At 48.3% G+C, this 17102-nt stretch overlaps 1 long non-coding RNA gene across 1 annotated transcript; it reads right to left on the bottom strand.

The window, feature by feature from the left end:
• Positions 1 to 7021: 7021 nt before the first annotated feature.
• On the bottom strand, positions 7022 to 8706 carry LOC146055568 (uncharacterized). The gene is made up of 3 exons (XR_014468768.1): positions 8236 to 8706; positions 7567 to 8021; positions 7022 to 7500 (listed from the first exon to the last, which is right to left on the bottom strand). It is a non-coding gene; the product is annotated as an uncharacterized LOC146055568 (long non-coding RNA).
• Positions 8707 to 17102: the final 8396 nt, after the last annotated feature.

Below are 17102 nucleotides of genomic sequence, written 5' to 3'. Positions count from 1 at the left end.
TCTCAAATCGAGCCCGGGGCATGGCCATACGGTAAAATTGGGTGCTGTACAGAACATCTGTACTCCAATATTGCCTAATTTCTGGCTTTTTTACTATGCCCATATGAAACACCAGACCCCAAAACGTCATCATCTCTACTGCATCTACAGGGGTCCACCTAGCAAATGATGACGTGGGGTTTTGAGCAATAAACTGCTGGGCATATAAATTAGTTTGGTCCACCATTAAATTTATAAAATCATCAGAGAAAAATAATTTGAAAAAGTCAATTTCTCTGAGACCTGTGGAATCAAATTGGATTCCTGGCATGGCCAAAAACTCAGGAACCTGGGGCACAAAATTGTCTGGTGGTGGGGTCCATACAAGATCAATTATTGGGGGGGTCTCAGCTGCTCTACGGGGGCGTCTTTGAGGGGGTCCCTCATCACCAGAGGAGGAAGAGGAGCTTAAGACAAATCCTTCAAATTCCCCGCTTGCATCACTGGCTGTGTCAGAGTCAGAGGCAAGCATGGCATATGCCTCCTCCGCTGAATACATTCTTCTGGATGACTGGGATGACATTTGGGATGACATTTGGGATGCCATTTTTATTTTTGTGTTACTGGTAGTGAAATGTTTCAACACGTGTATAGTGTAGGGGGGGGGGTACAAACTTTATTTCAACCCGGGGGGTATGTAGTGTGTAGTGTGTATGTAGTGCAGAAAAAAAAAATACTTTATACAGGAATTTGATCCCATTAAAAAAAAAAAATTGAAGGGGTTAAAAAAAAAAAAAAAAGGTCCTGCGCCAAAAATTGAGCACAGATGTTGGTCAGTAACGTCCGTCACTGAACAGCGCTCAAAGGCAACAGGAATTTGATCAAAAAAAAAAAAATAGATCAACCCTGTGCCGAAAAAGCTGATCAGTGATGTACGTCACTGATCAGCGCACAGTGGCCACAGGACACCCACAAAATCACAGTGTGTGTAAAAAAAAAATTAAAAAAAGACCCCACAGCACTCTCAAAAAAAAAAAAAAGGTGATCAGTGATGCGACACTGATTACCAGTGAGGGGCAGCAGGTGCACAACCTTTGGTGCAACTGGCAGCAACTGACAGGTATATATAAAAAAAAAAAACCCTGCGCCCCCAAAAAGTTGCTGATCAGCACAGATATACTGATCAGCACAAAAGGGGGGGGGGGTAGCAGACACAAAATATACACTCTCTATCACTCTCTGTCACTATCTCTCTCTATCTCTCACTATCTATCACTATCTATCACTATCTATCACTATCTATCACTATCTATCACTATCTATCACTCTAGGACACTGCAGCAGCAGCACTGACAGTTATATGTATAAAAAAAAACCTGCACCCCCAAAAAGGGGGGGTAGCAGACACAAAATATACACTCTCTATCACTCTCTGTCACTATCTCTCTCTATCTCTCTATCTCTCACTATCTATCACTATCTATCACTCTATGACACTGCAGCAGCAGCACTGACAGTTATATATATAAAAAAAAACCTGCACCCCCAAAAAGGGGGGGTAGCAGACACAAATCTCTCTATCTGTCACTATCTATCACTATCTATCACTATCTATCACTATCTATCACTCTATGACACTGCAGCAGCAGCACTGACAGTTATTTATATATAAAAAAAAACTGCACCCCCAAAAAGGGGGGGTAGCAGACACAAAATATAGCTCTCTCTGTCACTATCTCTCTATCTCTCTCTATCTCTCTCTCTATCTCTCTATCACACTGCAGCAGCAGCAGGAAGTCCCAAGAAGTCAGATCCAGGAAGCGTCCAGCACGCTACAAGCAGTGATCAGGTGATCAGGTAAGGTATTTGCAAGGATCAGGTAAGTATTAGCAAGGATCAGGTCAGTATCACGGCAGATAGGCACGGTGACCGCTCTGCACGCTATTCCAGACCGGAATGGCGTCTGCAGCGCAGTCACCGTTAGTTTAAATGTCGCGCCTTGGCTGTGATTGGCTGTCGGTCCGACGGACCAATCACAGCCTTGGGGGCAGGTGGGGTGAGGGTGGGGTGAGGTGTCATCGTCACCGATGACCCCCTCATGCCCCCTGACGCCCGGCGGTGATTGACACCTGTGTTACCGAGCGTCTGATTCGCTGGTAACACAGGAAACCGCTGTGAATGGCTGTTCACACTGAACAGCCAATCACAGCGATCGCCGACGGGGGGGCGGCATCGCAGCCCCCCCTGGGCATGCAGGGACATGTCTGCTGTCAGGGACAGCAGACATCGTCCCTCTGTCACTGCGTCTCTAGACGCAGTGACAGTTTAAAGTCGTGACGTACATTTATGCCATGTGTCGGGAAGAACATCCCGGCCATGACGTAAATGTACGTCAAATGTCGGGAAGGGGTTAATATTTCGCTGTCCTTAATAAATGAATCAATAAACATCATGTTTTAGCCAATTCTCTGTTTCTTGGGTCACTTTATTAATGTACCTATAACATTAATCAGAACATTAATATATGCTAACCTAGATTGCCCCTTGTAGGAATACTTTATCTTTCTTTGCTTCCAAGTCTAATACATATTCCTGGGTGCGCCTCCCCCATTACCAATTGATACTTAATATAGTAATGCAGGGGTGAGATAGCTATACCAATTACAGGCCGTGACTCCATATTTAAAAAAAAAAAATGCTGGTCTACAACAGTATGTAAAAATAGCGGCATAGTGAGTTTAGGAGAATCCTGTTCAAAAACTTGCAAAGAGATGGTGCCAGTGTGCACGCTCAGAGAGCAGATAAAGGGCGGGAAGGGGATTAAAAATAGGTCCTGGCATTTAAAGTACACAGGCCCACCTTGGTGTCAATAGTGTCAACACATTTGTGCGCGAGCGCTCAGGAAAAGAGGGTGTGGACACTCAAAATTGGCCTTGTGTAGTGTTCCACACCATATACCACTTCTACACATTCTGCAACAAAATAATAGACCCCATTATACTTGCCCCTTACACATTATGCCAAACGTATTGAGCCAAAATTCACATAATGCCACGCGGATTGAGCCAAAATTCACATAATGCCACGCGGATTATTCTTTATTCCCAGCGGTGGCAGGCGGCATTTCAAGGAAAAAAACCCTAACCCCATTGCACCTACCCCACACTGTCCCCCATCGCAGCAGCCCCACACTGTCCCCATCGCACCAGCCCCACACTGTAGTCTCCCATCACACCAGCCCCACACTGTCCCCATCACACCAGCCCCACACTGTAGTCTCCCCATTGCACCTGCTCCACACTGTAGTCTCCCCATTGCTCCAGCCCGCACTGTAGTCTCCCCATTGCAACAGCCCCACACTGTCACCATCGCACCAGCCCCACACTGTCTTTCATCACAACAGCCCCTTAAATTGTAAGCCATCAAAATGTCACCCTTATACTGTATGTAGAAATGGAGGAGGGCGGCTGGTGCAGCAGTAAACGGGAGGCCGAGGCAGCAGCGTGGGAGGGTGGAGGAAGGAGAGGCAGTCAGGACATGGTGGCAGCGGGGGTAGCCGGCGACATCATGCAGCAGTCTGACTGTACTCACCACCAGACGGTCCACACCAGGGCAGCGCTGCAGGGCTGACCAGTCTCCTCCTGTGGTCCAGGTGGCGCAGCTCCCGGAAGTACGCGTCCACTGTCCTGTGATCTGGAAAATACAACTGCTGCTCCAGATGGTAGTGGCAGCGATAGTCTGCGGTGATAAAAACCTGGTAGTCTGTGGTCAGCAACAAAACGCGTTTCTCCGCCTCAGGGTCAGCGGCTTCCTCAGTTGTGCTGACATTAGTGTAGACAGCGCTATTTATAGCAGTCCCGTTCGTGGGGTTATTACAGCCGCACTTCCGGGTTTGCGCTCCATGCCTCGTTTCCAGATGGATCCATTTATAATCTCTCGCGGCCATCTTTAGCTGCGTTCCAAGCCTCGTTTTGAGTTTAGCATATGACGACAATCTCTCGCGGCCATTTTTATTTCATATACCAAGCCTGCATTCCAAGCCTCGTTTTAGGTTTTAACATATAACACTGATCTCCGGCGGCCATTTTTATTTTGTATATCAAGCCTCGTTTTAGACATACTGGCCGTCTATGTAACCAGCTCCAAGCCTCACTTTGGGAGCCGTTTTTATCCTTCCTGCTTTCCACTCAAAAAGCCTGCTATTTCCATAATGCCTGTATTCCATGCCTCATATCACTATGGCCTCAACATATACAACACAAACAACAATTAACATATAACGACAAATATAGATGTATAACAATTTATACATAATTATAAAAAACGAATATACATAGTTTCTTCATATTTTCATTATTGTTTTTTATCTCAATTAAGATTAGTGTTGATTTCTTTATGGTAATGCAGATTACCCCATTATATGGCAATAATTCTTTTAACATCTCTCCACAGGATGCAAGTAATTCATCTCTATTCAATAAACCATAATATCAATTCTTTATATATTAATCAATAGTATAAATTTACATAATTTTAAACACCTTAATTATTAATCAAACCAATTTTGACTTTCAATTAATTTGTATCTACATAGGACATAAAGAATATGACCCATTGAGTCAAAGAATGTGCACACAGAGAGGACTCCCACTATTTTTCCCCCACTACACATTATTCAACTCAATGCTGTCATTAAGGCCCAACGGATTCAAAGTTCTGAGGCAGAAAATCCAGTATGCCTCCCTCCTGCATAACTGGACATATCTGTCTCCCCCCCTTGGGGTATTTTTGATATGTTCAATACCTATCATACGGATCCCATTAAAATCGCCACTTTGGCAACCCGCCATGTGTCTGTACAAGCTGTTACTCTTATTCATTTTTATTATATTGCGCTTGTGCTCCATGAATCTAATCTGCACTTCCCCTCCTCCTCACCCCTCTCCTCTTCTCCTGCTCTCCCTTCTCCTCTCCTCCTCTACTCTGCTCTGCTCCCCCTCCTCTTACTCCTCTCCCTCCTCCTCTTCTCTGCTCCCCTTCTCTCTCTCCTCCCCACCACTTTTCGTCGGAGGAGGAGGAGCATTTCAATCGCTGCTGATCATGTACCATGCAGCACCAATGACAAGAGGTACACAGTGCCTTCTGTGCTACTTCTCTACATGTCCGCTTCTCTCCTCCTCCACTCCTTTGCTCCTTCTCTGATCCCCCTCCTCCACTCCTTTGCTCCTTCTTCTCTGATCCCTCTCCTCCTCTCCTCCTTCCCCTCCTTCTCTCCCCAGCTCTCCCTTTCCCCTCTTTTGCTCTCCTCACCAATTTCCCCACACTTTTCTCTCTCTGACTGCCAGTGAACCTGTGCTGGGGTACAGGAAGAGAAGACCCAGCGCCGGGGAGATGGAGCAGGAAGAGATGACTAGCACAGAAGAAGAGAAAGTGCAGCAGACCCAGTCTGCCCAGGAGCAGGGGCAGCAAAATCATCGCTACCATCGCTGCTGATTGTCACAGGAGGTACCCAGCACCAGCTTGCACTGCGCTCCCTTCTCTGCACCTCCTCCATGCCTCCTCTCCTCCTCCTCTCCCCCTCTTCTTGTCTGCTCCTGCTCTCTGTTCTCCCCTCCTCCTCAGCTCCCCAACCACCTCCTCCGCTCCCCCTCCTCCTTTCCTGTTTCCCCCTCCTTTCTTTTGCTTCCAATACTCCTCACCCCCTCCCCTACTTTCCTTTCTTCTTTCCTCTCACTCCTCAGCTCCCCTTCCTCTTCTGCTTCCCCTCCTCCTCTCGCTTCCCTCCTGCTCACCTCCTATACTCCGCACCCCCTCCCCTTCTCTGCTCCTCCACTCCCCCCTCCTCTCCTTCACTTCCCCTCCTCCACACCCCCTCTCCTTTTCTCTCTCCACCCTCTCTCTCTCTCTCTCCACCCTCTCTCTCTCCACCCTCTCTCTCTCTCTCCACCCTCTCTCTCTCTCCACCCTCCACCCTCTCTCTCTCTCTCCCTCTCCACCCTCTCGCCTCACCCTCTCTCTCTCGCCTCACCCTCTCTCTCTCGCCTCACCCCCCCTCTCTCTCTCTCGCCTCACCCTCTCTCTCTCGCCTCACCCTCTCTCTCTCTCGCCTCACCCTCTCTCTCTCTCTCGCCTCACCCTCTCTCTCTCTCTCTCTCGCCTCACTCTCTCTCTCTCTCTCGCCTCACTCTCTCTCTCCTCACCCTCTCTCTCTCCTCACTCTCTCTCTCTCTCGCCTCACCCTCTCTCTCTCTCTCGCCTCACCCTCTCTCTCTCTCGCCTCACCCTCTCTCTCTCGCCTCACCCTCTCTCCACCCTCTCTCTCTCTCTCTCTCTCTCTCCACCCTCTCTCTCTCTCCACCCTCTCTCTCTCTCTCGCCTCACCCTCTCTCTCTCGCCTCACCCTCTCTCTCTCTCGCCTCACCCTCTCTCTCTCTCGCCTCACCCTCTCTCTCTCCCTCTCTTTCTCTCCACCCTCTCTCTCTCCACCCTCTCTCTCTCTATCCACCCTCTCTCTCTCCACCCTATCTCACCTCACCCTCTCTCACTCTCACCTCACCCTCTCTCTCTCTCGCCTCACCCTCTCTCTCTCTCGCCTCACCCTCTCTCTCTCGCCTCACCCTCTCTCTCTCGCCTCTCTCCCTCTCTCTCGCCTCTCTCCCTCTCTCTCGCCTCTCTCCCTCTCTCTCGCCTCACCCTATCTCTCGCCTCACCCTCTCTCTCTCCTCACCCTCTCTCTCTCTCTCTCCTCACCCTCTCTCTCTCTCTCTCGCCTCACCCTCTCTCTCTCTCTCGCCTCACCCTCACTCTCTCTCTCACCCTCACTCTCTCTCTCACCCTCACTCTCTCTCTCGCCTCACCCTCTCTCTCCACCCTCTCTCTCTCGCCTCACCCTCTCTCCACCCTCTCTCTCTCTCTCTCTACCCTCTCTCTCTCCACCCTCTCTCTCCCATTCCCAGCAGTCACCTCTCTGGTCACATCCCCCTGTGTTGCTGTATAATGTCCCAATCCCAGCAGTCACCTCTCCGGTCTCATCCTCTGGTGATACTGTATAATGTCTCATTCCCAGCAGACACCTCTCTGGTTACATTCTTCTGATGTTACTGTATACTGTCCCATACCCAGCAGTCACCTCTCCGGTCACATCCCCGGTGTTACTGTATAATGTCCCATTTCCATCCCCCCGTGTTACTGTATAATGTCCCAATCCCAGCAGTCTTCTCTCCGGTCACATCCCCAGGTGTTACTGTATAATGTCCCATTCCCAGCTGTATCCTCTCAGGTCACATCCCCCGATGTTACTGTATCATGTCCCATTTACAGCAGTCACCTCCCCCGGTGTTACTGTATAATTCCACATTCCCAGCAGTCACATCTCTGGTCACATCCCCCGATGTTACTGTATAATGCCTCATTCCCAGCGGGCACCTCTCCGGTGTTACTGTATAATTCCCCATTCCAGCAGTCACCTCTCTGGTCACATCCCTCGGTGCTAATGTATAATGTCCCATTCCCAGCAGTCACCTCTCTGGTCACACCCCCCCCCCCCCCCCCATTGTTACTGTATAATGCCCCATTCCCAGCAGTCACCTCTCCGGTCTCATCCTCTGGTGTTACTGTATAATGACCCATTCCCAGCAGTCACCTCTCCGGTCACATCCCCTATTGTTACTGTATAATGCCCCATTCCCAGCAGTCACCTCTCCGGTCACATCCCCCGGTGTTACTGTATAATGTTCCATTCCCAGCAGTCATCTCTCTGGTCACAACCCCCGATGTTACTGTATAATGTCCCATTCCCAGCAGTCACCTCCCCCGGTGTTACTGTATAATGACCTATTCCCAGCAGTCACCTCTCCGGTCAGCAGCTGGATGATTTTGTTGGTGAGTTTCAGGATCTTATGGTCATTGTCTCTCTCATTTATCAATGAGTGAGGTTAAGGCACAGTCTTGGAATCCTGGGTCCTGATCCCTCTTCTGAACACATAGGGACGGCTGCTGCTGGGTGTCTCACATTCACCGTCCTTCTTCGGTGGCACATAATCCTAAGTGAGGAGAAAAATGTTAAATCAACTGCACTGATGGTATAGCAGCTCTCATAAATGCAAAGGTTCTGAGGGGTAAAAAAGAGCGATGGGATAAGTTTATACGAGTGACACCTGTAAAGTAAAAATGTATTAGTAAAATAATGTTTACACTCCTTTTGGAGGATGTGAGGTGAGAGAGGGAGATTGTCGTGCTGTCCCTACTAACCCTAACCTTACAGAGGCAGCGGTATTCCTCAGCTCAGTTGCTGTCCGCTTCTGGGTGGAATCTTCTGTTGCGGCTTTGGTCCCGGGGCGCGGCTTGCTGACGTCAGCGACTGGCGTGTCGGTACTTCGGGCAGCAGCAAAGTCTCCAACCTGTTTCATGCCTCGCTGGGCACTTTGTCAAGGTGGGGTGACTGATAGAAGTTGCTCCCTGTATGTAAGGAAATGAAGTAGAAATTCACATCCAATTTTAACATTTTGTGTATTTCAAAAATGTAAAGAAATAAAAAAAGTTTGGACATTTTCCGAGCAACAATCTGGTTGGAACAAATATTTTAACGACATTTTGGGTGTCACGAACGGTGAAACAGTGTCAAGGCATGCATTATATGTAATAGTAGAGTGCAAGACTAATAAAAACACTAATAAAGAGATTACATCTCCATATGTGCCAAAGTGGTTTGTGCAAAATGCTAGTGAACAGCTAATGAACCCAATACACCAATCATGTCCAAACTATGGCCCGCCAGCTTTTGTGAAACTGCAAGTCCCATCATGCCTTGCCACAGTTTTGCTATTAGGGAATACTAAAACTATGTCAAGGCATGCTGGGATGTGTAGTTTCAAAACAGCTGAAGGGCCACATTTTGGACATGCCTGCAACATACTGTACGCTCAGTGACAAACAAGCTTTAAAATCAAAGTCAATTGTTTGGTGACCCGACTCCCAGGCTGCACCTCACCTGGATTTCTCCTCGCACCCTTCACGCACAGTAGGGCAATAAGCTGCATCTAGTTTATTTAGGGCGCAAAAATGCAGCCGACAAGACCAGGGCAAGTGCTGCGAACAATTCATTAGCTCCCACTACATTAGGCAAGAGCTACGGGTGCACAAAACAATTGAATCACCATTATATGTTGTTTAGCACCTTACATAAATTATATATATATTTTTTATTATTATTATTTTAATATGCAGTACAGTAAGACCAGCAACCCTTACCACCAGCATAGCTCTGCCCCAACACTCATGGGGTTACGAGCAGCAGTCACAGTAATGTATACACAGTGGGGTATGGCCAGCAGTCACAGTGGAGTATGGCCAGTAGTCACAGTATGCACAGGAGTCCAGTAGAAAAAAAAAAAAAAACAATTAAAGCAGAGTGCGCAGCGGAGCATGCAAAGCGCAGGCTTCCATCCAATATAATGGCGCAGAGCCGCAGTCGCATCGAATTCTGTGGGATGCAATTCTCTGGAGAACCCAAGGCCGGGAAGATGGCACTGAGCCTCGTTGGGGGATGTGAGTGTGGCGGAAACGCCCATTGTTCGGAGCATCTCTTTTATTTGATATGTTTGTTTGGCCCCATCACACACAATGGTGGCCCCCACCGTAATGCCCATCACACATGATGGCCCACACTGTAATGTCCATCACACATGGTGGCCCACACTGTAATGTCCATCACACATGGTGGCCCCCACCGTAATGCCCATCACACATGATGGCCCACACTGTAATGTCCATCACACATGGTGGCCCCCACTGTAATGCCCATCACACATGATGGCCCACACTGTAATGCCCATCACACATGATGGCCCACACCGTAATGCCCATCACACATGATGGCCCACACTGTAATGCCCATCACACATGATGGCCCCCACTGTAATGCCCATCACATATGATGGCCCACACTGTAATATCCATCACACATGATGGCCCACACTGTAATGCCCATCACACATGATGGCCCCCACCGTAATGCCTATCGCACATGATGGCCCACACTGTAATGCCCATCACACATGATGGTTGTCCACACCGTAATGCCTATCGCACATGATGTCCCACACTGTAATGCCTATCACACATGATAGCCCACACTGTAATGCCCATCACACATGATGACCCACACTGTAATGCCCATCGCACATGATGGCCCCCACTGTAATGCCCATCGCACATGATGACCCACACTGTAATGCCTATCACACATGATGGCACCCACTGTAATGCCCATCGCACATGATGACCCACACTGTAATGCCCATCGCACATGATAGTGGCCCACACTGTAATGCCCATCGCACATGATGACGGTCCACACTGTAATGCCCATCACACACGATGACCCACACTGTAATGCCCATCACACACGATGACCCACACTGTAATGCCCATCACACACGATGACCCACACTGTAATGCCCATCACACACGATGACCCACACTGTAATGCCCATCACACACGATGATCCACACTGTAATGCCCATCACACATGATGACCCACACTGTAATACCCATCACACACCTTAACAGCGACTACATATGATGGCACATAAGAGCCTCTTACCTACATGCTCATTGCCAGGGGTTTCTTACTCAATGCCAAAGGTTTTATGCTTAGTTGCCAAGAAGGTTTCATGCTCGTTGCCCAGGAGGTATTATATCCTTGTTACCCAGAATGGGAAAAGCAACCCCAGCAAGCCCTCCTGTCTGTGGAGGGAGGGCTTAGCCGGCAGGAAGAGCTGACAGCCACTGCTAGCAGAGAGCAGCTTAGCGTTGTGGCGGGGGGGGGGGGGGGGATTTGTCACTTTAAAGAGCTGCCATGCTGCTCACTTCTCAGGACTTCAGCAGTGGTAACAGCATGGGGGACGGTGGCGGGCTACATCTGTAACAACAGACACACAGCTTTCAGCAGAGAGCTCATCAGCGTTTCAGTGCATGCAGGGGGGGCGGATGAGAAAGTTTGCAACGGGGTGTCAGCGCACCAGGGGGGCAGCGGAAGGGCGCAAAGTCCCAGACACAAAAAGGGCAGGAACACTAATTTCTGTGTCCTACGGATGACAGAAGGAGGGTGATATGGTCAGATGTATCTGCCTTCACCGTGGTTCGCAACAAGAGGACTAGCGCAGATTTTGACCCAACTTGAATAACTCTGCAGCTCTTAAGGCCCCCATCTGCTAGGGTGGGGAATCGCCTGTGGTACCCCGCCAACTCACCCGGCAGCTGCTACGTTCAGTTCACAAATATTTCTACCCATGCATGTTGCCCCTTCTTTATATAAACACCTCTTTCTACACTTTTATGAAAACTCTTCACTACTGTATAACCGCAGCTCACCGTTACCAATTCTAAACAGTCTCTTGTTACAGTACATCTTCAGTTGTGACACCTGTCAGTATCACACTGACCCCAGGGGTTAATAAACTGCTTTCTGTTCTACCCTGATACTAGTAAATCCCCTAAACTCCAATACTGCTCTAAAACAAACAGTCATATTTATTGTGGGTTTTATTACTGTTTTAATTCAGCTCATCCTGGAAAAGGATTTGTGGCATTGAGAAAACCTCTGCGAGTATTTATAACAGTGTCTTGAGAATAAAACATTAACCTGGTCATGTAATTATAATTATGGTCAAAATAATAGGCAAAATCAGTGCTGGTGGCTGCCAATCGTAAAATATGTGATAACAGAAGTGAATCACTTGCCTCACCACATAATTACTTTTAAGTACGATATAAACAATCAACTAAATATATATTTTTTTGGCATTTTTCAATAAAGAAACTTTTAGCCTAGTGCTGCTGTGAAAAAAATTCTGATACTCTCTCTAGGTCTGTGGGTCCCAACCTCGGTCCTCAGGACCCCCCAACAGTCTGCGTTTTCCAGGTCACCCGGCAGGTGCACTCATTATTCACTGACACATTTTAAAAGATCACAGGTGGAGCAAAGTATTTCACCTGTGATCCTGCATGGAGGCCTGGAAAATGTACACTGTTGGGGAGTCCTGATGACCGAGGTTGAGAACCACTGCTCTTGGGTGTTGGGATTTAAAAAAAGTTTGGGAACCACTGTCCTACGCCATACTAGAAAGATGTACCGAAAAAGTTACTTGCAGCCAATCAAGCAGGTCTGAATCACCCTCTACATTTAGTTTTCTGTACTGTTGCTGGAAGTCTGCATACTTTTATTCAGGCAATGTATGGTTCTATCTATATGATGCTTTGAAATAAAAATCATTCTTTAAAAAAAAAAAAAAACCTTTCAAAAATTCTATAGACTTAGGGGGATATTCAATCTTCAGGTCACGGCAGGCGAGCTTGCCGTGACCCAGTCCCGTTCTCTGTCAGCTCGACCGAGAACTCGCAGGCGGGATTCAATGTCCCGCCTGCAGCGGGGCGAGAAGGGGGCATGGCCGCGAGTTGCGGCCGGGAAGTGACGAGCTGCAGCCGGCAGCTCGTCACTTCCCGGCTGTTCTCGGCAGAACGAGCCCGACAGCTAGAGATGTCGGGCTCGTTCTGATAGGAAACCCTGTTCAATGCTGTCGGGGAAGACAGCATTGAATAGGGCCCGTCGAGCATCTCCCCCATGGGAGATGCTCGACGGAGATTGAATATCCCCCATAATGTTCTATAGAAATATCTCACAAGAAGCATTTAGGCATAGACACGCCCATAGGTTTATTTATTTATTAACAGTTTCTTATATAGCACACACATATTTCACAGCGCTTTACAGAGAATACTTGAACATTCACATCAGTCCCTGCCCCAGTGGAGCTTACAATCTAATCCCTACCACACACACACATTCCAGGGTTAATTTTGTTGGAAGCCAATTAACCTACCAGTATATTTTTGGATTGTGGGAGGAAACTGGAGTACCAGGAGGAAACCCACGCAAGTATGGGGAGAATATACAAACTCCACACAGTTAGAGCCATGGTGGGAATCGAACCCATTACCTCAGTGCTGTGAGGCAGTAATGCTAACCATTACACCATCCGTACTGCTCCATGTGGAGTTAGACAGGCCCTTTGGGCACTGTGTGACACGCCCCTTACAAAGGCGCTTGGCGCATCCTACTGTAATTTTCCTGACTGTAGTTTTCAATTGGAGGGAAGTATGTTGTAACCACAAAGAAAAGTGATCTACATCAGATTCATAGACTTGTTAATAGTACCCCTTTTATACCAAAAACGCCAGGTCGCATCCGGGTTTTTGATCCCTGCTTCAAGCCGGGTGTGACCCTGCGTTTGCACCCTTTTACACCACTGTCGCATCCCCCCTGCCGCTTGGAGATTATGTCATCTCCGATCGCCGCTGCCAGGACCCGGAATGCTGCGCTGGGGGCAAGCCCAGCACTAAGGTAATCTGCTGGGCTGCCCCCAGCCCCCGTCCACCCCTTGTCCGGGAGGTGAATGGATGCCGCTCACAGGCATCCATTCACCTCCTCTGCTACTGCTGTCTGCAGGGTATAGCAGACAGCAGTGCAGGCTGCCTGTGACCCCCCCCCCCCCAACCTGCGGACACTGCACCGCGCCCCCCCGGGGTGGCCCTTTCGGACCGCACCCGACTCGGCTGAAATGATGCGGAGGGGTTACAATGCCTTTTGTTATATTTATTGTGGCACAAACACTCTGGGAAACTGTATATAGGAAAGTAGTGTATGGCGGCGGATGCTGGGAGTAGTAGTATAAGAACTGATAGTGTTAGCAATATGGTCGTATCGTTCATTAGACCCCACCTACTGTATGTGACTGCCAAAACTGGCTTACGCTCTAGAGCAGGCATGTACAACCTGCGGCCTTCTAGCTCCTGTGAAACTACACATCCCAGCATGCCTTGCCATAGTTTTAGCACTCGCTAATAGCAAAACTATGGCAAGGCATGATGGGACTTGTAGTTTCGCAAACAGCCGGAGGGCCGCAGGTTGGACATGACTGCCCTAGAACAGTGGTTCCCAACCATGGTCCTCAAGTACCCCCAACAGTGCACATTTTCCAGGTCTCCACACAGAATCACAAGTGATATAATTAGCTCCACCTGTGGATCTTTTAAAATGTGTCTGAATAATGAGTGCACCTGCTGGGTGACCTGGAAAACGTGCACTGTTGGGGGTACTTGAGGACCACGGTTGGGAACCACTGCCCTAGAATGTCATGTGCATGATCTAGGGATCCATCGTCTTGGACAGAGATAAAAGAAGAAGATTAAGAAGCATTTAGAGCAGTTTCTGTTGTTTTACAGCTGCGCTAGCATAATGCCGGGAGAGGATTGCTTGGTTCTTTGTCAATATCCTCTCTGGGAGAAGCAACCGCAGGCCGCTTTCAGGGGGTGTGGCGGAACAGACTCAACATTAGACTCCGCCCCCAGCCAACTTATACTGTAATTTGGCTTCTAATTGTGGTTTTACCTAACATTTACTGACTACCGGTACTCTGACAAGGGAGCGAGCGCAAAGAAGCCCCGTGCAGGTTCGGTGGCTCATCGGGCATTTAGCAGTCGGGATTCCAATGTCGGTATAGTGACTGTCGGGGGGCATCCGGCTCTTGTTATCATCTTTGTGCTTAATTCAATCTTATCCTCATGTATGTAACCCGAGAATGGGAGGTTTATCAGCTGCATCATTATTTCTCTTTCCTCCACTAGGTGACACTGGAGAGTTACAGTGGGGAATAGAAGGGCGACCACAGGTAACTTGGGCACTTTAGAATAAATTAACAGTGACTAACTCCTCCCCTTCTACTTCCTCTCCTAGGCAGTCTTAGCATGTGCCCTGCGGGAGCTGGGCGCATTGTTAGCTCACTCTTGGGCTTTTCTAATTTTTTCTTTATTTTTCCGGATTTTTAAGATCTACACAGGCAGATAGTCCCTGTCCCTATCTGCCTGCGACGAGGGCGCTGTTGAGGGACCGGTTGCAGCTGCTTGCAGCTTGCCTCCGGAACCTGGCTGACAGAACCACCGTTCCGGGGTCCCCGTCGCCGCTGCATGCAGCGCGCCTCGCGGACCGCAAGCCTCGGCGCGTACAGCAGCTACAGGGGTAAGTATGCCCCCGGGTCCCTGTTAGCAGGGAACCAGTTGGGATTGCTCTAAAAGCGCATCTCAGTACTTTGAGAGTACAGCGCGGCTCAGTTCTGTGAGAGTACAGCGCGGTCAGACAGGCAGGTAGCACCCTGCCCTACCTGCCTGCAAGGGGACCACTGTACCAGAGAATCCGGTCGCCGCTGCATGCAGCGTGCCTCGCAGACTTCCTTCAGCCACAAGCATGGCAGGGATACGTATACCCTGGCTCCCCACTAGCGGGGTAGCCAGGTAGATGCATTGGCGGTTTATCCAGCTGCAACTATAGCATAATAATAGAGTACAGTATTTTATTTTCTTTGTATACTCTATTATTATGCTATAGTTGCAGCTGGATACCAGCATTAAGATCTCCAAGGGATCCATTTGCACACTTTTGTACAGTTTGTCAGTAAGACCGCTATCCGGAGTGAAAACTTACATTCACTATCCATTTACCTAAGGGTATGTACATTCTCAGTATTGAAAAAGTAACTACTTAATTGTGTATATACTTAATTAGTAATATGGCCTTTCTCCACCACCTAGAAAGTTACCCCTGAGGAAGTCATTTTTTTTGCCGAAACGCCTTGGGAGTTTTTTCCTGATTATATCGATTCGACCAACTGACTGCATACAAGCAAAAATGTTTTTACTTTGTTTTTTAAATTAAATGTATTAAATACTGTTGTACAGTGACCAATCGATATATTTTCTTGATCCTTCTGGTGGTGGATCTCCATAAAATAGTGGCGCGTCTTCTATCTTTTTTCTTCTATTCCCCACTTCCCCTGCTAACAGGGGGGACTGACAGAGTGCTGCCCAATCTACTTTATCTAGCGCATTGAAAGGGTACCCCACTCTTTGTTCCATATATATATATATATATATAGAAATCCGGAAGGGCCGTCACTCTGGACTGAAGTGAGCTGAGATGTGTAGCTTGCCCCGGTGCCAGCTTGCAGAGGGCAGCCACAATGAACTGCCCACAGAATACTATGACGAAATGAATGGGCACTCGAGGACTCACAAATGCTGGTGAAATCAAAAGGCCGTGTTTATTCCATAAGTGGTCTTACAGGTGTCAACGTTTCGGGGGCCGGACCCCCGTCGTCAGGACAAAATGCAGACCGGGTGAAGTACAGAATAAAGTGCAAGTGCAGGGGGAATTTATAAGACATGTTAACAAATAGGCGCTAACTTACCCCCTCCCTGTAGCCGTCCCCCACGAGCATCAACAGGCCGGTTTCCGGAGTACTGCGCACAGCAGTGACGTCACCACGTTCGGCGGCGTCCAGCTGACCGCGCGTCATCACGGTCGTCATCCCGCGGTGACGTGGGTGGGCTGGGAAAGAGATTGCAGCTCACATTAGCATGAATACAAGTATCGTGCTACAGAAGTCATAAAGCAACAAAGGCATCCATACATACACAAAACTTCAGAGGATGCAAGTGAATAAAAAATGCAAAAAAACAAGTGGACATGACCATATTATGACTACATAGTGACATCTAGTGGCTAAAAATGAGAAGACATATATAATAAAAAACGAACATTTAAAAAGGGTATACGTATAAAAAAGATAACTGCGTGCGGCCCCGAATTGGAGCCGTACTGGGCAAAAGTCAAAGTGCATATGCTGGGTGAGGTGCAAACCCTATGGCGTGAGTGGTTTAAATGCAGGGAGAAATACTGAGTCCCTGCTGGGTATCTATAATAAGCAAAAACAGCCCTGTGTGGGGTGATGCAGCCAGCATCACTGTATGCGCATAGCACCAGAAGCCAGAAATTGCAACAACAGAATGCCAGCATCTTGTATATTATATGTTATCCTGGTGTGTCACCTGGACACCGATAAGGCTGGGGGACTGGTGTCACACAGTGGGATGACAAGTACCTTTAACAAGGGGGAGAGAAAAGGAAGAAGGAAGACATGATTGTGTGTTAGTGGACCAAAATGGTTACAAAAAATTATGTAGGCCAAGTGTGTCATTAAGGCCTTTAGGGTGTAGTGTGTCCATTTTG

Source organism: Crinia signifera, unplaced genomic scaffold (genome assembly GCF_055691185.1).
Source record: "Crinia signifera unplaced genomic scaffold, ASM5569118v1 HAP2_SCAFFOLD_491, whole genome shotgun sequence".
Taxonomy (NCBI): Eukaryota; Metazoa; Chordata; class Amphibia; order Anura; family Myobatrachidae; genus Crinia; species Crinia signifera.
The sequence above is the reverse complement of the archived record's forward strand: the minus strand, read 5'-3'. Positions and strand labels throughout refer to the sequence as shown.